This window comes from Pristiophorus japonicus, chromosome 1 (genome assembly GCF_044704955.1).
Source record: "Pristiophorus japonicus isolate sPriJap1 chromosome 1, sPriJap1.hap1, whole genome shotgun sequence".
In the NCBI taxonomy this organism is placed as follows: Eukaryota; Metazoa; Chordata; class Chondrichthyes; family Pristiophoridae; genus Pristiophorus; species Pristiophorus japonicus.
The window spans coordinates 476,683,419-476,701,377 of record NC_091977.1 but is presented as its reverse complement, the minus strand read 5'-3'; the positions used below and the strand labels follow the sequence as shown (position 1 = coordinate 476,701,377).

At 49.5% G+C, this 17,959-nt stretch overlaps 15 non-coding genes across 15 annotated transcripts; all 15 read right to left on the bottom strand.

Moving 5' to 3' along the window:
• Positions 1-78: 78 nt before the first annotated feature.
• trnar-acg (transfer RNA arginine (anticodon ACG)) lies at positions 79-151 on the bottom strand. Its single transcript has one exon. It is a non-coding gene; the product is annotated as a tRNA-Arg (tRNA).
• Positions 152-1,314: 1,163 nt separating this feature from the next.
• Positions 1,315-1,387, bottom strand: trnar-acg (transfer RNA arginine (anticodon ACG)). Its single transcript has one exon. It is a non-coding gene; the product is annotated as a tRNA-Arg (tRNA).
• A 1,146-nt stretch (positions 1,388-2,533) lies between these two features.
• Positions 2,534-2,606, bottom strand: trnar-acg (transfer RNA arginine (anticodon ACG)). Its single transcript has one exon. It is a non-coding gene; the product is annotated as a tRNA-Arg (tRNA).
• A 1,150-nt stretch (positions 2,607-3,756) lies between these two features.
• Positions 3,757-3,829, bottom strand: trnar-acg (transfer RNA arginine (anticodon ACG)). The gene has a single exon. It is a non-coding gene; the product is annotated as a tRNA-Arg (tRNA).
• Positions 3,830-4,979: 1,150 nt separating this feature from the next.
• On the bottom strand, positions 4,980-5,052 carry trnar-acg (transfer RNA arginine (anticodon ACG)). Its single transcript has one exon. It is a non-coding gene; the product is annotated as a tRNA-Arg (tRNA).
• A 1,163-nt stretch (positions 5,053-6,215) lies between these two features.
• trnar-acg (transfer RNA arginine (anticodon ACG)) lies at positions 6,216-6,288 on the bottom strand. Its single transcript has one exon. It is a non-coding gene; the product is annotated as a tRNA-Arg (tRNA).
• A 1,146-nt stretch (positions 6,289-7,434) lies between these two features.
• On the bottom strand, positions 7,435-7,507 carry trnar-acg (transfer RNA arginine (anticodon ACG)). Its single transcript has one exon. It is a non-coding gene; the product is annotated as a tRNA-Arg (tRNA).
• A 1,145-nt stretch (positions 7,508-8,652) lies between these two features.
• trnar-acg (transfer RNA arginine (anticodon ACG)) lies at positions 8,653-8,725 on the bottom strand. Its single transcript has one exon. It is a non-coding gene; the product is annotated as a tRNA-Arg (tRNA).
• A 1,163-nt stretch (positions 8,726-9,888) lies between these two features.
• Positions 9,889-9,961, bottom strand: trnar-acg (transfer RNA arginine (anticodon ACG)). Its single transcript has one exon. It is a non-coding gene; the product is annotated as a tRNA-Arg (tRNA).
• Positions 9,962-11,107: 1,146 nt separating this feature from the next.
• On the bottom strand, positions 11,108-11,180 carry trnar-acg (transfer RNA arginine (anticodon ACG)). The gene has a single exon. It is a non-coding gene; the product is annotated as a tRNA-Arg (tRNA).
• A 1,150-nt stretch (positions 11,181-12,330) lies between these two features.
• Positions 12,331-12,403, bottom strand: trnar-acg (transfer RNA arginine (anticodon ACG)). Its single transcript has one exon. It is a non-coding gene; the product is annotated as a tRNA-Arg (tRNA).
• A 1,133-nt stretch (positions 12,404-13,536) lies between these two features.
• trnar-acg (transfer RNA arginine (anticodon ACG)) lies at positions 13,537-13,609 on the bottom strand. Its single transcript has one exon. It is a non-coding gene; the product is annotated as a tRNA-Arg (tRNA).
• A 1,146-nt stretch (positions 13,610-14,755) lies between these two features.
• trnar-acg (transfer RNA arginine (anticodon ACG)) lies at positions 14,756-14,828 on the bottom strand. Its single transcript has one exon. It is a non-coding gene; the product is annotated as a tRNA-Arg (tRNA).
• Positions 14,829-15,991: 1,163 nt separating this feature from the next.
• trnar-acg (transfer RNA arginine (anticodon ACG)) lies at positions 15,992-16,064 on the bottom strand. Its single transcript has one exon. It is a non-coding gene; the product is annotated as a tRNA-Arg (tRNA).
• Positions 16,065-17,227: 1,163 nt separating this feature from the next.
• Positions 17,228-17,300, bottom strand: trnar-acg (transfer RNA arginine (anticodon ACG)). Its single transcript has one exon. It is a non-coding gene; the product is annotated as a tRNA-Arg (tRNA).
• Between the last annotated feature and the right edge of the window lie 659 nt (positions 17,301-17,959).

Below are 17,959 nucleotides of genomic sequence, written 5' to 3'. Positions count from 1 at the left end.
AGAAGGTACTTACCAGTTTAAGAGCTGGACAGTTTGACCAAATATGTTCGCTTACGTGGCAAGGATTGCAAAAATACTCGAGCCAGGTAGGAGTCGAACCTACAATCTTCTGATCCGTAGTCAGACGCGTTATCCATTGCGCCACTGGCCCAGTCTGTGAAAACTAGCTGCGACATCAGCAGGTGCACAGGACGGGCAGATTACAAGGCATGAGGCAGACAATCACCAAAGAGAGGCACCTCTGTCGCATCCCTTCGATTCACAGGTGGGAGAGCGGAGCAGTGCAGTAGAAAACAAAGCAAAGCAAAGTCGTGCTTAGGTAGTTGGTTGCACTCCGGCTTGAAGCAGTGAGCATTCTTTTGAAGTATGTATGTGTGTGGTAAGTGGCAATTCGCTGAAGGCAGAGCTCTTAATATGACGAGCAGTTTACAGCTGAACATGTTGCAGCTGAGGCACAGGACAGTGCCTTCGCCGTTTTGCTTGAACACTTGCATCTGTGTGTCAGCAGGGAGTGCCTTTGAGCAGCAATGCATGAAAAGAGGCAGCACTTTCTTTCAGGCAAAGCCTCAGGCAATAGAATCATCTGTCCATCAGTCAGACAGGCCTCTCGCTTGCTCCCTCACGCTCGTGGCGGCTGCGACGTTACGCTCAACTCGCTTCCCTTCCGCAGGCTCGAGCTCTTCTTGGCGTCTTTCACCATATCCGTGGCTTCCAGTCCTGCCCTTGCTCGCTTGCTATTGCTCAGTAACGTCGATTGGAGCAAAGCATGAAAAGTGTTCAGGGAGCAGGCCAACCTGAAGCAGGAGATTTCTGCTGGTCGTGGAAGCGAGGAGGCAAGTGATAAGGGGCGAGTCAGATGCAAACTGGGAGCTAATACCAGATGTGAATGGGGAATTTGCTCAAATGGGAGAGCGCTTACTTTGCATGTGTGAGGCAGTGGGATCAATGCCTGCATTCTCCACTGTTCTTTTGGCTCAGTTAATAGTTCAGACACAAGAGTTGTGTCAGGTGTGGGTGAGCCCATCTGCTTCTGAAGGTCACCGCAGGCTGAGGGACATCAAATCCTTTGGTGTGCTGTCGCAGCAAAACTTCTCGATTTTTGCATGCATGCAGCTGAAATGGAAAGAAGGAAAAACATCTTTACAAGTATCAATGCCTTCTCTAAGGATTGAACTGAGGACCTTCAGATAACGAGACTGACGTGCTGCCTACTGCACTAAGAAGGTACTTCCCAGTTTAAGAGCTGGACAGTTTGACCAAATATGTTCGCTTACGTGGCATCCAAAGCCATAATGCAAAGATTGCAAAAATACTCGAGCCAGGTAGGAGTCGAACCTACAATCTTCTCATCCGTAGTCAGACGCGTTATCCATTGCGCCACTGGCCCAGTCTGTGAAAAATAGCTGCGACATCAGCAGGTGCACAGGACGGGCAGATTCCAAGGCATGAGGCAGACAATCACCAAAGAGAGGCACCTCTGTCGCATCCCTTCGATTCACAGGTGGGAGAGCGGAGCAGTGCAGTAGAAAACAAAGCAAAGCAAAGTCGTGCTTAGGTAGTTGGTTGCACTCCGGCTTGAAGCAGTGAGCATTCTTTTGAAGTATGTATGTGTGTGGTAAGTGGCAATTCGTTGAAGGCAGAGCTCTTAATATGACGAGCAGTTTACAGCTGAACATGTTGCAGCTGAGGCACAGGACAGTGCCTTCGCCGTTTTGCTTGAACACTTGCATCTGTGTGTCAGCAGGGAGTGCCTTTGAGCAGCAATGCATGAAAAGAGGCAGCACTTTCTTTCAGGCAAAGCCTCAGGCAATAGAATCATCTGTCCATCAGTCAGACAGGCCTCTCGCTTGCTCCCTCACGCTCGTGGCGGCTGCGACGTTATGCTCAACTCGCTTCCCTTCCGCAGGCTCGAGCTCTTCTTGGCGTCTTTCACCATATCCGTGGCTTCCAGTCCTGCCCTTGCTCGCTTGCTATTGCTCAGTAACGTCGATTGGAGCAAAGCATGAAAAGTGTTCAGGGAGCAGTCCAACCTGAAGCAGGAGATTTCTGCTGGTCGTGGAAGCGAGGAGGCAAGTGATAAGGGGCAAGTCAGATGCAAACTGGGAGCTAATACCAGATGTGAATGGGGAATTTGCTCAAATGGGAGAGCGCTTACTTTGCATGTGTGAGGCAGTGGGATCAATGCCTGCATTCTCCACTGTTCTTTTGGCTCAGTTAATAGTTCAGACACAAGAGTTGTGTCAGGTGTGGGTGAGCCCATCTGCTTCTGAAAGTCACCGCAGGCTGAGGGACATCAAATCCTTTGGTGTGCTGTCGCAGCAAAACTTCTCGATTTTTGCATGCATGCAGCTGAAATGGAAAGAAGGAAAAACATCTTTACAAGTATCAATGCCTTTTCTAAGGATTGAACTGAAGACCTTAAGATTATGAGACTGACGTGCTGCCTACTGCACTAAGAAGGTACTTCCCAGTTTAAGAGCTGGACAGTTTGACCAAATATGTTCGCTTACGTGGCAAAGATTGCAAAAATACTCGAGCCAGGTAGGAGTCGAACCTACAATCTTCTGATCCGTAGTCAGACGCGTTATCCATTGCGCCACTGGCCCAGTCTGTGAAAACTAGCTGCGACATCAGCAGGTGCACAGGACGGGCAGATTACAAGGCATGAGGCAGACAATCACCAAAGAGAGGCACCTCTGTCGCATCCCTTCGATTCACAGGTGGGAGAGCGGAGCAGTGCAGTAGAAAACAAAGCAAAGCAAAGTCGTGCTTAGGTAGTTGGTTGCACTCCGGCTTGAAGCAGTGAGCATTCTTTTGAAGTATGTATGTGTGTGGTAAGTGGCAATTCGCTGAAGGCAGAGCTCTTAATATGACGAGCAGTTTACAGCTGAACATGTTGCAGCTGAGGCACAGGACAGTGCCTTCGCCGTTTTGCTTGAACACTTGCATCTGTGTGTCAGCAGGGAGTGCCTTTGAGCAGCAATGCATGAAAAGAGGCAGCACTTTCTTTCAGGCAAAGCCTCAGGCAATAGAATCATCTGTCCATCAGTCAGACAGGCCTCTCGCTTGCTCCCTCACGCTCGTGGCGGCTCAACTCGCTTCCCTTCCGCAGGCTCGAGCTCTTCTTGGCGTCTTTCACCATATCCGTGGCTTCCAGTCCTGCCCTTGCTCGCTTGCTATTGCTCAGTAACGTCGATTGGAGCAAAGCATGAAAAGTGTTCAGGGAGCAGGCCAACCTGAAGCAGGAGATTTCTGCTGGTCGTGGAAGCGAGGAGGCAAGTGATAAGGGGCGAGTCAGATGCAAACTGGGAGCTAATACCAGATGTGAATGGGGAATTTGCTCAAATGGGAGAGCGCTTACTTTGCATGTGTGAGGCAGTGGGATCAATGCCTGCATTCTCCACTGTTCTTTTGGCTCAGTTAATAGTTCAGACACAAGAGTTGTGTCAGGTGTGGGTGAGCCCATCTGCTTCTGAAAGTCACCGCAGGCTGAGGGACATCAAATCCTTTGGTGTGCTGTCGCAGCAAAACTTCTCGATTTTTGCATGCATGCAGCTGAAATGGAAAGAAGGAAAAACATCTTTACAAGTATCAATGCCTTTTCTAAGGATTGAACTCAGGACCTTAAGATTATGAGACTGACGTGCTGCCTACTGCACTAAGAAGGTACTTCCCAGTTTAAGAGCTGGACAGTTTGACCAAATATGTTCGCTTACGTGGCATCCAAAGCCATAATGCAAAGATTGCAAAAATACTCAAGCCAGGTAGGAGTCGAACCTACAATCTTCTGATCCGTAGTCAGACGTGTTATCCATTGCGCCACTGGCCCAGTCTGTGAAAAATAGCTGCGACATCAGCAGGTGCACAGGACGGGCAGATTACAAGGCATGAGGCAGACAATCACCAAAGAGAGGCACCTCTGTCGCATCCCTTCGATTCACAGGTGGGAGAGCGGAGCAGTGCAGTAGAAAACAAAGCAAAGCAAAGTCGTGCTTAGGTAGTTGGTTGCACTCCGGCTTGAAGCAGTGAGCATTCTTTTGAAGTATGTATGTGTGTGGTAAGTGGCAATTCGCTGAAGGCAGAGCTCTTAATATGACGAGCAGTTTACAGCTGAACATGTTGCAGCTGAGGCACAGGACAGTGCCTTCGCCGTTTTGCTTGAACACTTGCATCTGTGTGTCAGCAGGGAGTGCCTTTGAGCAGCAATGCATGAAAAGAGGCAGCACTTTCTTTCAGGCAAAGCCTCAGGCAATAGAATCATCTGTCCATCAGTCAGACAGGCCTCTCGCTTGCTCCCTCACGCTCGTGGCGGCTCAACTCGCTTCCCTTCCGCAGGCTCGAGCTCTTCTTGGCGTCTTTCACCATATCCGTGGCTTCCAGTCCTGCCCTTGCTCGCTTGCTATTGCTCAGTAACGTCGATTGGAGCAAAGCATGAAAAGTGTTCAGGGAGCAGGCCAACCTGAAGCAGGAGATTTCTGCTGGTCGTGGAAGCGAGCAGGCAAGTGATAAGGGGCGAGTCAGATGCAAACTGGGAGCTAATACCAGATGTGAATGGGGAATTTGCTCAAATGGGAGAGCGCTTACTTTGCATGTGTGAGGCAGTGGGATCAATGCCTGCATTCTCCACTGTTCTTTTGGCTCAGTTAATAGTTCAGACACAAGAGTTGTGTCAGGTGTGGGTGAGCCCATCTGCTTCTGAAGGTCACCGCAGGCTGAGGGACATCAAATCCTTTGGTGTGCTGTCGCAGCAAAACTTCTCGATTTTTGCATGCATGCAGCTGAAATGGAAAGAAAGAAAAACATCTTTACAAGTATCAATGCCTTTTCTAAGGATTGAATTCAGGACCTTCAGATTATGAGACTGACGTGCTGCCTACTGCACTAAGAAGGTACTTCCCAGTTTAAGAGCTGGACAGTTTGACCAAATATGTTCGCTTACGTGGCATCCAAAGCCATAATGCAAAGATTGCAAAAATACTCGAGCCAGGTAGGAGTCAAACCTACAATCTTCTGATCCGTAGTCAGACGCGTTATCCATTGCGCCACTGGCCCAGTCTGTGAAAACTAGCTGCGACATCAGCAGGTGCACAGGACGGGCAGATTACAAGGCATGAGGCAGACAATCACCAAAGAGAGGCACCTCTGTCGCATCCCTTCGATTCACAGGTGGGAGAGCGGAGCAGTGCAGTAGAAAACAAAGCAAAGCAAAGTCGTGCTTAGGTAGTTGGTTGCACTCCGGCTTGAAGCAGTGAGCATTCTTTTGAAGTATGTATGTGTGTGGTAAGTGGCAATTCGTTGAAGGCAGAGCTCTTAATATGACGAGCAGTTTACAGCTGAACATGTTGCAGCTGAGGCACAGGACAGTGCCTTCGCCGTTTTGCTTGAACACTTGCATCTGTGTGTCAGCAGGGAGTGCCTTTGAGCAGCAATGCATGAAAAGAGGCAGCACTTTCTTTCAGGCAAAGCCTCAGGCAATAGAATCATCTGTCCATCAGTCAGACAGGCCTCTCGCTTGCTCCCTCACGCTCGTGGCGGCTGCGACGTTACGCTCAACTCGCTTCCCTTCCGCAGGCTCGAGCTCTTCTTGGCGTCTTTCACCATATCCGTGGCTTCCAGTCCTGCCCTTGCTCGCTTGCTATTGCTCAGTAACGTCGATTGGAGCAAAGCATGAAAAGTGTTCAGGGAGCAGGCCAACCTGAAGCAGGAGATTTCTGCTGGTCGTGGAAGCGAGCAGGCAAGTGATAAGGGGCGAGTCAGATGCAAACTGGGAGCTAATACCAGATGTGAATGGGGAATTTGCTCAAATGGGAGAGCGCTTACTTTGCATGTGTGAGGCAGTGGGATCAATGCCTGCATTCTCCACTGTTCTTTTGGCTCAGTTAATAGTTCAGACACAAGAGTTGTGTCAGGTGTGGGTGAGCCCATCTGCTTCTGAAGGTCACCGCAGGCTGAGGGACATCAAATCCTTTGGTGTGCTGTCGCAGCAAAACTTCTCGATTTTTGCATGCATGCAGCTGAAATGGAAAGAAGGAAAAACATCTTTACAAGTATCAATGCCTTCTCTAAGGATTGAACTGAGGACCTTCAGATAACGAGACTGACGTGCTGCCTACTGCACTAAGAAGGTACTTCCCAGTTTAAGAGCTGGACAGTTTGACCAAATATGTTCGCTTACGTGGCATCCAAAGCCATAATGCAAAGATTGCAAAAATACTCGAGCCAGGTAGGAGTCGAACCTACAATCTTCTCATCCGTAGTCAGACGCGTTATCCATTGCGCCACTGGCCCAGTCTGTGAAAAATAGCTGCGACATCAGCAGGTGCACAGGACGGGCAGATTACAAGGCATGAGGCAGACAATCACCAAAGAGAGGCACCTCTGTCGCATCCCTTCGATTCACAGGTGGGAGAGCGGAGCAGTGCAGTAGAAAACAAAGCAAAGCATAGTCGTGCTTAGGTAGTTGGTTGCACTCCGGCTTGAAGCAGTGAGCATTCTTTTGAAGTATGTATGTGTGTGGTAAGTGGCAATTCGTTGAAGGCAGAGCTCTTAATATGACGAGCAGTTTACAGCTGAACATGTTGCAGCTGAGGCACAGGACAGTGCCTTCGCCGTTTTGCTTGAACACTTGCATCTGTGTGTCAGCAGGGAGTGCCTTTGAGCAGCAATGCATGAAAAGAGGCAGCACTTTCTTTCAGGCAAAGCCTCAGGCAATAGAATCATCTGTCCATCAGTCAGACAGGCCTCTCGCTTGCTCCCTCACGCTCGTGGCGGCTGCGACGTTATGCTCAACTCGCTTCCCTTCCGCAGGCTCGAGCTCTTCTTGGCGTCTTTCACCATATCCGTGGCTTCCAGTCCTGCCCTTGCTCGCTTGCTATTGCTCAGTAACGTCGATTGGAGCAAAGCATGAAAAGTGTTCAGGGAGCAGTCCAACCTGAAGCAGGAGATTTCTGCTGGTCGTGGAAGCGAGGAGGCAAGTGATAAGGGGCAAGTCAGATGCAAACTGGGAGCTAATACCAGATGTGAATGGGGAATTTGCTCAAATGGGAGAGCGCTTACTTTGCATGTGTGAGGCAGTGGGATCAATGCCTGCATTCTCCACTGTTCTTTTGGCTCAGTTAATAGTTCAGACACAAGAGTTGTGTCAGGTGTGGGTGAGCCCATCTGCTTCTGAAAGTCACCGCAGGCTGAGGGACATCAAATCCTTTGGTGTGCTGTCGCAGCAAAACTTCTCGATTTTTGCATGCATGCAGCTGAAATGGAAAGAAGGAAAAACATCTTTACAAGTATCAATGCCTTTTCTAAGGATTGAACTGAGGACCTTAAGATTATGAGACTGACGTGCTGCCTACTGCACTAAGAAGGTACTTCCCAGTTTAAGAGCTGGACAGTTTGACCAAATATGTTCGCTTACGTGGCAAAGATTGCAAAAATACTCGAGCCAGGTAGGAGTCGAACCTACAATCTTCTGATCCGTAGTCAGACGCGTTATCCATTGCGCCACTGGCCCAGTCTGTGAAAACTAGCTGCGACATCAGCAGGTGCACAGGACGGGCAGATTACAAGGCATGAGGCAGACAATCACCAAAGAGAGGCACCTCTGTCGCATCCCTTCGATTCACAGGTGGGAGAGCGGAGCAGTGCAGTAGAAAACAAAGCAAAGCAAAGTCGTGCTTAGGTAGTTGGTTGCACTCCGGCTTGAAGCAGTGAGCATTCTTTTGAAGTATGTATGTGTGTGGTAAGTGGCAATTCGTTGAAGGCAGAGCTCTTAATATGACGAGCAGTTTACAGCTGAACATGTTGCAGCTGAGGCACAGGACAGTGCCTTCGCCGTTTTGCTTGAACACTTGCATCTGTGTGTCAGCAGGGAGTGCCTTTGAGCAGCAATGCATGAAAAGAGGCAGCACTTTCTTTCAGGCAAAGCCTCAGGCAATAGAATCATCTGTCCATCAGTCAGACAGGCCTCTCGCTTGCTCCCTCACGCTCGTGGCGGCTGCGACGTTACGCTCAACTCGCTTCCCTTCCGCAGGCTCGAGCTCTTCTTGGCGTCTTTCACCATATCCGTGGCTTCCAGTCCTGCCCTTGCTCGCTTGCTATTGCTCAGTAACGTCGATTGGAGCAAAGCATGAAAAGTGTTCAGGGAGCAGGCCAACCTGAAGCAGGAGATTTCTGCTGGTCGTGGAAGCGAGCAGGCAAGTGATAAGGGGCGAGTCAGATGCAAACTGGGAGCTAATACCAGATGTGAATGGGGAATTTGCTCAAATGGGAGAGCGCTTACTTTGCATGTGTGAGGCAGTGGGATCAATGCCTGCATTCTCCACTGTTCTTTTGGCTCAGTTAATAGTTCAGACACAAGAGTTGTGTCAGGTGTGGGTGAGCCCATCTGCTTCTGAAGGTCACCGCAGGCTGAGGGACATCAAATCCTTTGGTGTGCTGTCGCAGCAAAACTTCTCGATTTTTGCATGCATGCAGCTGAAATGGAAAGAAAGAAAAACATCTTTACAAGTATCAATGCCTTTTCTAAGATTGAATTCAGGACCTTCAGATTATGAGACTGACGTGCTGCCTACTGCACTAAGAAGGTACTTACCAGTTTAAGAGCTGGACAGTTTGACCAAATATGTTCGCTTACGTGGCAAGGATTGCAAAAATACTCGAGCCAGGTAGGAGTCGAACCTACAATCTTCTGATCCGTAGTCAGACGCGTTATCCATTGCGCCACTGGCCCAGTCTGTGAAAACTAGCTGCGACATCAGCAGGTGCACAGGACGGGCAGATTACAAGGCATGAGGCAGACAATCACCAAAGAGAGGCACCTCTGTCGCATCCCTTCGATTCACAGGTGGGAGAGCGGAGCAGTGCAGTAGAAAACAAAGCAAAGCAAAGTCGTGCTTAGGTAGTTGGTTGCACTCCGGCTTGAAGCAGTGAGCATTCTTTTGAAGTATGTATGTGTGTGGTAAGTGGCAATTCGCTGAAGGCAGAGCTCTTAATATGACGAGCAGTTTACAGCTGAACATGTTGCAGCTGAGGCACAGGACAGTGCCTTCGCCGTTTTGCTTGAACACTTGCATCTGTGTGTCAGCAGGGAGTGCCTTTGAGCAGCAATGCATGAAAAGAGGCAGCACTTTCTTTCAGGCAAAGCCTCAGGCAATAGAATCATCTGTCCATCAGTCAGACAGGCCTCTCGCTTGCTCCCTCACGCTCGTGGCGGCTGCGACGTTACGCTCAACTCGCTTCCCTTCCGCAGGCTCGAGCTCTTCTTGGCGTCTTTCACCATATCCGTGGCTTCCAGTCCTGCCCTTGCTCGCTTGCTATTGCTCAGTAACGTCGATTGGAGCAAAGCATGAAAAGTGTTCAGGGAGCAGGCCAACCTGAAGCAGGAGATTTCTGCTGGTCGTGGAAGCGAGGAGGCAAGTGATAAGGGGCGAGTCAGATGCAAACTGGGAGCTAATACCAGATGTGAATGGGGAATTTGCTCAAATGGGAGAGCGCTTACTTTGCATGTGTGAGGCAGTGGGATCAATGCCTGCATTCTCCACTGTTCTTTTGGCTCAGTTAATAGTTCAGACACAAGAGTTGTGTCAGGTGTGGGTGAGCCCATCTGCTTCTGAAGGTCACCGCAGGCTGAGGGACATCAAATCCTTTGGTGTGCTGTCGCAGCAAAACTTCTCGATTTTTGCATGCATGCAGCTGAAATGGAAAGAAGGAAAAACATCTTTACAAGTATCAATGCCTTCTCTAAGGATTGAACTGAGGACCTTCAGATAACGAGACTGACGTGCTGCCTACTGCACTAAGAAGGTACTTCCCAGTTTAAGAGCTGGACAGTTTGACCAAATATGTTCGCTTACGTGGCATCCAAAGCCATAATGCAAAGATTGCAAAAATACTCGAGCCAGGTAGGAGTCGAACCTACAATCTTCTCATCCGTAGTCAGACGCGTTATCCATTGCGCCACTGGCCCAGTCTGTGAAAAATAGCTGCGACATCAGCAGGTGCACAGGACGGGCAGATTCCAAGGCATGAGGCAGACAATCACCAAAGAGAGGCACCTCTGTCGCATCCCTTCGATTCACAGGTGGGAGAGCGGAGCAGTGCAGTAGAAAACAAAGCAAAGCAAAGTCGTGCTTAGGTAGTTGGTTGCACTCCGGCTTGAAGCAGTGAGCATTCTTTTGAAGTATGTATGTGTGTGGTAAGTGGCAATTCGTTGAAGGCAGAGCTCTTAATATGACGAGCAGTTTACAGCTGAACATGTTGCAGCTGAGGCACAGGACAGTGCCTTCGCCGTTTTGCTTGAACACTTGCATCTGTGTGTCAGCAGGGAGTGCCTTTGAGCAGCAATGCATGAAAAGAGGCAGCACTTTCTTTCAGGCAAAGCCTCAGGCAATAGAATCATCTGTCCATCAGTCAGACAGGCCTCTCGCTTGCTCCCTCACGCTCGTGGCGGCTGCGACGTTATGCTCAACTCGCTTCCCTTCCGCAGGCTCGAGCTCTTCTTGGCGTCTTTCACCATATCCGTGGCTTCCAGTCCTGCCCTTGCTCGCTTGCTATTGCTCAGTAACGTCGATTGGAGCAAAGCATGAAAAGTGTTCAGGGAGCAGTCCAACCTGAAGCAGGAGATTTCTGCTGGTCGTGGAAGCGAGGAGGCAAGTGATAAGGGGCAAGTCAGATGCAAACTGGGAGCTAATACCAGATGTGAATGGGGAATTTGCTCAAATGGGAGAGCGCTTACTTTGCATGTGTGAGGCAGTGGGATCAATGCCTGCATTCTCCACTGTTCTTTTGGCTCAGTTAATAGTTCAGACACAAGAGTTGTGTCAGGTGTGGGTGAGCCCATCTGCTTCTGAAAGTCACCGCAGGCTGAGGGACATCAAATCCTTTGGTGTGCTGTCGCAGCAAAACTTCTCGATTTTTGCATGCATGCAGCTGAAATGGAAAGAAGGAAAAACATCTTTACAAGTATCAATGCCTTTTCTAAGGATTGAACTGAGGACCTTAAGATTATGAGACTGACGTGCTGCCTACTGCACTAAGAAGGTACTTCCCAGTTTAAGAGCTGGACAGTTTGACCAAATATGTTCGCTTACGTGGCAAAGATTGCAAAAATACTCGAGCCAGGTAGGAGTCGAACCTACAATCTTCTGATCCGTAGTCAGACGCGTTATCCATTGCGCCACTGGCCCAGTCTGTGAAAACTAGCTGCGACATCAGCAGGTGCACAGGACGGGCAGATTACAAGGCATGAGGCAGACAATCACCAAAGAGAGGCACCTCTGTCGCATCCCTTCGATTCACAGGTGGGAGAGCGGAGCAGTGCAGTAGAAAACAAAGCAAAGCAAAGTCGTGCTTAGGTAGTTGGTTGCACTCCGGCTTGAAGCAGTGAGCATTCTTTTGAAGTATGTATGTGTGTGGTAAGTGGCAATTCGCTGAAGGCAGAGCTCTTAATATGACGAGCAGTTTACAGCTGAACATGTTGCAGCTGAGGCACAGGACAGTGCCTTCGCCGTTTTGCTTGAACACTTGCATCTGTGTGTCAGCAGGGAGTGCCTTTGAGCAGCAATGCATGAAAAGAGGCAGCACTTTCTTTCAGGCAAAGCCTCAGGCAATAGAATCATCTGTCCATCAGTCAGACAGGCCTCTCGCTTGCTCCCTCACGCTCGTGGCGGCTCAACTCGCTTCCCTTCCGCAGGCTCGAGCTCTTCTTGGCGTCTTTCACCATATCCGTGGCTTCCAGTCCTGCCCTTGCTCGCTTGCTATTGCTCAGTAACGTCGATTGGAGCAAAGCATGAAAAGTGTTCAGGGAGCAGGCCAACCTGAAGCAGGAGATTTCTGCTGGTCGTGGAAGCGAGGAGGCAAGTGATAAGGGGCGAGTCAGATGCAAACTGGGAGCTAATACCAGATGTGAATGGGGAATTTGCTCAAATGGGAGAGCGCTTACTTTGCATGTGTGAGGCAGTGGGATCAATGCCTGCATTCTCCACTGTTCTTTTGGCTCAGTTAATAGTTCAGACACAAGAGTTGTGTCAGGTGTGGGTGAGCCCATCTGCTTCTGAAAGTCACCGCAGGCTGAGGGACATCAAATCCTTTGGTGTGCTGTCGCAGCAAAACTTCTCGATTTTTGCATGCATGCAGCTGAAATGGAAAGAAGGAAAAACATCTTTACAAGTATCAATGCCTTTTCTAAGGATTGAACTCAGGACCTTAAGATTATGAGACTGACGTGCTGCCTACTGCACTAAGAAGGTACTTCCCAGTTTAAGAGCTGGACAGTTTGACCAAATATGTTCGCTTACGTGGCATCCAAAGCCATAATGCAAAGATTGCAAAAATACTCAAGCCAGGTAGGAGTCGAACCTACAATCTTCTGATCCGTAGTCAGACGTGTTATCCATTGCGCCACTGGCCCAGTCTGTGAAAAATAGCTGCGACATCAGCAGGTGCACAGGACGGGCAGATTACAAGGCATGAGGCAGACAATCACCAAAGAGAGGCACCTCTGTCGCATCCCTTCGATTCACAGGTGGGAGAGCGGAGCAGTGCAGTAGAAAACAAAGCAAAGCAAAGTCGTGCTTAGGTAGTTGGTTGCACTCCGGCTTGAAGCAGTGAGCATTCTTTTGAAGTATGTATGTGTGTGGTAAGTGGCAATTCGCTGAAGGCAGAGCTCTTAATATGACGAGCAGTTTACAGCTGAACATGTTGCAGCTGAGGCACAGGACAGTGCCTTCGCCGTTTTGCTTGAACACTTGCATCTGTGTGTCAGCAGGGAGTGCCTTTGAGCAGCAATGCATGAAAAGAGGCAGCACTTTCTTTCAGGCAAAGCCTCAGGCAATAGAATCATCTGTCCATCAGTCAGACAGGCCTCTCGCTTGCTCCCTCACGCTCGTGGCGGCTCAACTCGCTTCCCTTCCGCAGGCTCGAGCTCTTCTTGGCGTCTTTCACCATATCCGTGGCTTCCAGTCCTGCCCTTGCTCGCTTGCTATTGCTCAGTAACGTCGATTGGAGCAAAGCATGAAAAGTGTTCAGGGAGCAGGCCAACCTGAAGCAGGAGATTTCTGCTGGTCGTGGAAGCGAGCAGGCAAGTGATAAGGGGCGAGTCAGATGCAAACTGGGAGCTAATACCAGATGTGAATGGGGAATTTGCTCAAATGGGAGAGCGCTTACTTTGCATGTGTGAGGCAGTGGGATCAATGCCTGCATTCTCCACTGTTCTTTTGGCTCAGTTAATAGTTCAGACACAAGAGTTGTGTCAGGTGTGGGTGAGCCCATCTGCTTCTGAAGGTCACCGCAGGCTGAGGGACATCAAATCCTTTGGTGTGCTGTCGCAGCAAAACTTCTCGATTTTTGCATGCATGCAGCTGAAATGGAAAGAAAGAAAAACATCTTTACAAGTATCAATGCCTTTTCTAAGGATTGAATTCAGGACCTTCAGATTATGAGACTGACGTGCTGCCTACTGCACTAAGAAGGTACTTCCCAGTTTAAGAGCTGGACAGTTTGACCAAATATATTCGCTTACGTGGCAAAGATTGCAAAAATACTCGAGCCAGGTAGGAGTCGAACCTACAATCTTCTGATCCGTAGTCAGACGCGTTATCCATTGCGCCACTGGCCCAGTCTGTGAAAAATAGCTGCGACATCAGCAGGTGCACAGGACGGGCAGATTACAAGGCATGAGGCAGACAATCACCAAAGAGATGCACCTCTGTCGCATCCCTTCGATTTACAGGTGGGAGAGCGGAGCAGTGCAGTAGAAAACAAAGCAAAGCAAAGTCGTGCTTAGGTAGTTGGTTGCACTCCGGCTTGAAGCAGTGAGCATTCTTTTGAAGTATGTATGTGTGTGGTAAGTGGCAATTCGTTGAAGGCAGAGCTCTTAATATGACGAGCAGTTTACAGCTGAACATGTTGCAGCTGAGGCACAGGACAGTGCCTTCGCCGTTTTGCTTGAACACTTGCATCTGTGTGTCAGCAGGGAGTGCCTTTGAGCAGCAATGCATGAAAAGAGGCAGCACTTTCTTTCAGGCAAAGCCTCAGGCAATAGAATCATCTGTCCATCAGTCAGACAGGCCTCTCGCTTGCTCCCTCACGCTCGTGGCGGCTGCGACGTTACGCTCAACTCGCTTCCCTTCCGCAGGCTCGAGCTCTTCTTGGCGTCTTTCACCATATCCGTGGCTTCCAGTCCTGCCCTTGCTCGCTTGCTATTGCTCAGTAACGTCGATTGGAGCAAAGCATGAAAAGTGTTCAGGGAGCAGGCCAACCTGAAGCAGGAGATTTCTGCTGGTCGTGGAAGCGAGGAGGCAAGTGATAAGGGGCGAGTCAGATGCAAACTGGGAGCTAATACCAGATGTGAATGGGGAATTTGCTCAAATGGGAGAGCGCTTACTTTGCATGTGTGAGGCAGTGGGATCAATGCCTGCATTCTCCATTGTTCTTTTGGCTCAGTTAATAGTTCAGACACAAGAGTTGTGTCAGGTGTGGGTGAGCCCATCTGCTTCTGAAGGTCACCGCAGGCTGAGGGACATCAAATCCTTTGGTGTGCTGTCGCAGCAAAACTTCTCGATTTTTGCATGCATGCAGCTGAAATGGAAAGAAGGAAAAACATCTTTACAAGTATCAATGCCTTCTCTAAGGATTGAACTGAGGACCTTCAGATAACGAGACTGACGTGCTGCCTACTGCACTAAGAAGGTACTTCCCAGTTTAAGAGCTGGACAGTTTGACCAAATATGTTCGCTTACGTGGCAAAGATTGCAAAAATACTCGAGCCAGGTAGGAGTCGAACCTACAATCTTCTGATCCGTAGTTAGACGCGTTATCCATTGCGCCACTGGCCCAGTCTGTGAAAACTAGCTGCGACATCAGCAGGTGCACAGGACGGGCAGATTACAAGGCATGAGGCAGACAATCACCAAAGAGAGGCACCTCTGTCGCATCCCTTCGATTCACAGGTGGGAGAGCGGAGCAGTGCAGTAGAAAACAAAGCAAAGCAAAGTCGTGCTTAGGTAGTTGGTTGCACTCCGGCTTGAAGCAGTGAGCATTCTTTTGAAGTATGTATGTGTGTGGTAAGTGGCAATTCGCTGAAGGCAGAGCTCTTAATATGACGAGCAGTTTACAGCTGAACATGTTGCAGCTGAGGCACAGGACAGTGCCTTCGCCGTTTTGCTTGAACACTTGCATCTGTGTGTCAGCAGGGAGTGCCTTTGAGCAGCAATGCATGAAAAGAGGCAGCACTTTCTTTCAGGCAAAGCCTCAGGCAATAGAATCATCTGTCCATCAGTCAGACAGGCCTCTCGCTTGCTCCCTCACGCTCGTGGCGGCTGCGACGTTACGCTCAACTCGCTTCCCTTCCGCAGGCTCGAGCTCTTCTTGGCGTCTTTCACCATATCCGTGGCTTCCAGTCCTGCCCTTGCTCGCTTGCTATTGCTCAGTAACGTCGATTGGAGCAAAGCATGAAAAGTGTTCAGGGAGCAGGCCAACCTGAAGCAGGAGATTTCTGCTGGTCGTGGAAGCGAGCAGGCAAGTGATAAGGGGCGAGTCAGATGCAAACTGGGAGCTAATACCAGATGTGAATGGGGAATTTGCTCAAATGGGAGAGCGCTTACTTTGCATGTGTGAGGCAGTGGGATCAATGCCTGCATTCTCCACTGTTCTTTTGGCTCAGTTAATAGTTCAGACACAAGAGTTGTGTCAGGTGTGGGTGAGCCCATCTGCTTCTGAAGGTCACCGCAGGCTGAGGGACATCAAATCCTTTGGTGTGCTGTCGCAGCAAAACTTCTCGATTTTTGCATGCATGCAGCTGAAATGGAAAGAAGGAAAAACATCTTTACAAGTATCAATGCCTTCTCTAAGGATTGAACTGAGGACCTTCAGATAACGAGACTGACGTGCTGCCTACTGCACTAAGAAGGTACTTCCCAGTTTAAGAGCTGGACAGTTTGACCAAATATGTTCGCTTACGTGGCATCCAAAGCCATAATGCAAAGATTGCAAAAATACTCGAGCCAGGTAGGAGTCGAACCTACAATCTTCTCATCCGTAGTCAGACGCGTTATCCATTGCGCCACTGGCCCAGTCTGTGAAAAATAGCTGCGACATCAGCAGGTGCACAGGACGGGCAGATTACAAGGCATGAGGCAGACAATCACCAAAGAGAGGCACCTCTGTCGCATCCCTTCGATTCACAGGTGGGAGAGCGGAGCAGTGCAGTAGAAAACAAAGCAAAGCAAAGTCGTGCTTAGGTAGTTGGTTGCACTCCGGCTTGAAGCAGTGAGCATTCTTTTGAAGTATGTATGTGTGTGGTAAGTGGCAATTCGTTGAAGGCAGAGCTCTTAATATGACGAGCAGTTTACAGCTGAACATGTTGCAGCTGAGGCACAGGACAGTGCCTTCGCCGTTTTGCTTGAACACTTGCATCTGTGTGTCAGCAGGGAGTGCCTTTGAGCAGCAATGCATGAAAAGAGGCAGCACTTTCTTTCAGGCAAAGCCTCAGGCAATAGAATCATCTGTCCATCAGTCAGACAGGCCTCTCGCTTGCTCCCTCACGCTCGTGGCGGCTGCGACGTTATGCTCAACTCGCTTCCCTTCCGCAGGCTCGAGCTCTTCTTGGCGTCTTTCACCATATCCGTGGCTTCCAGTCCTGCCCTTGCTCGCTTGCTATTGCTCAGTAACGTCGATTGGAGCAAAGCATGAAAAGTGTTCAGGGAGCAGGCCAACCTGAAGCAGGAGATTTCTGCTGGTCGTGGAAGCGAGGAGGCAAGTGATAAGGGGCGAGTCAGATGCAAACTGGGAGCTAATACCAGATGTGAATGGGGAATTTGCTCAAATGGGAGAGCGCTTACTTTGCATGTGTGAGGCAGTGGGATCAATGCCTGCATTCTCCACTGTTCTTTTGGCTCAGTTAATAGTTCAGACACAAGAGTTGTGTCAGGTGTGGGTGAGCCCATCTGCTTCTGAAAGTCACCGCAGGCTGAGGGACATCAAATCCTTTGGTGTGCTGTCGCAGCAAAACTTCTCGATTTTTGCATGCATGCAGCTGAAATGGAAAGAAGGAAAAACATCTTTACAAGTATCAATGCCTTTTCTAAGGATTGAACTCAGGACCTTAAGATTATGAGACTGACGTGCTGCCTACTGCACTAAGAAGGTACTCCCCAGTTTAAGAGCTGGACAGTTTGACCAAATATGTTCGCTTACGTGGCATCCAAAGCCATAATGCAAAGATTGCAAAAATACTCAAGCCAGGTAGGAGTCGAACCTACAATCTTCTGATCCGTAGTCAGACGCGTTATCCATTGCGCCACTGGCCCAGTCTGTGAAAACTAGCTGCGACATCAGCAGGTGCACAGGACGGGCAGATTACAAGGCATGAGGCAGACAATCACCAAAGAGAGGCACCTCTGTCGCATCCCTTCGATTCACAGGTGGGAGAGCGGAGCAGTGCAGTAGAAAACAAAGCAAAGCAAAGTCGTGCTTAGGTAGTTGGTTGCACTCCGGCTTGAAGCAGTGAGCATTCTTTTGAAGTATGTATGTGTGTGGTAAGTGGCAATTCGCTGAAGGCAGAGCTCTTAATATGACGAGCAGTTTACAGCTGAACATGTTGCAGCTGAGGCACAGGACAGTGCCTTCGCCGTTTTGCTTGAACACTTGCATCTGTGTGTCAGCAGGGAGTGCCTTTGAGCAGCAATGCATGAAAAGAGGCAGCACTTTCTTTCAGGCAAAGCCTCAGGCAATAGAATCATCTGTCCATCAGTCAGACAGGCCTCTCGCTTGCTCCCTCACGCTCGTGGCGGCTGCGACGTTACGCTCAACTCGCTTCCCTTCCGCAGGCTCGAGCTCTTCTTGGCGTCTTTCACCATATCCGTGGCTTCCAGTCCTGCCCTTGCTCGCTTGCTATTGCTCAGTAACGTCGATTGGAGCAAAGCATGAAAAGTGTTCAGGGAGCAGGCCAACCTGAAGCAGGAGATTT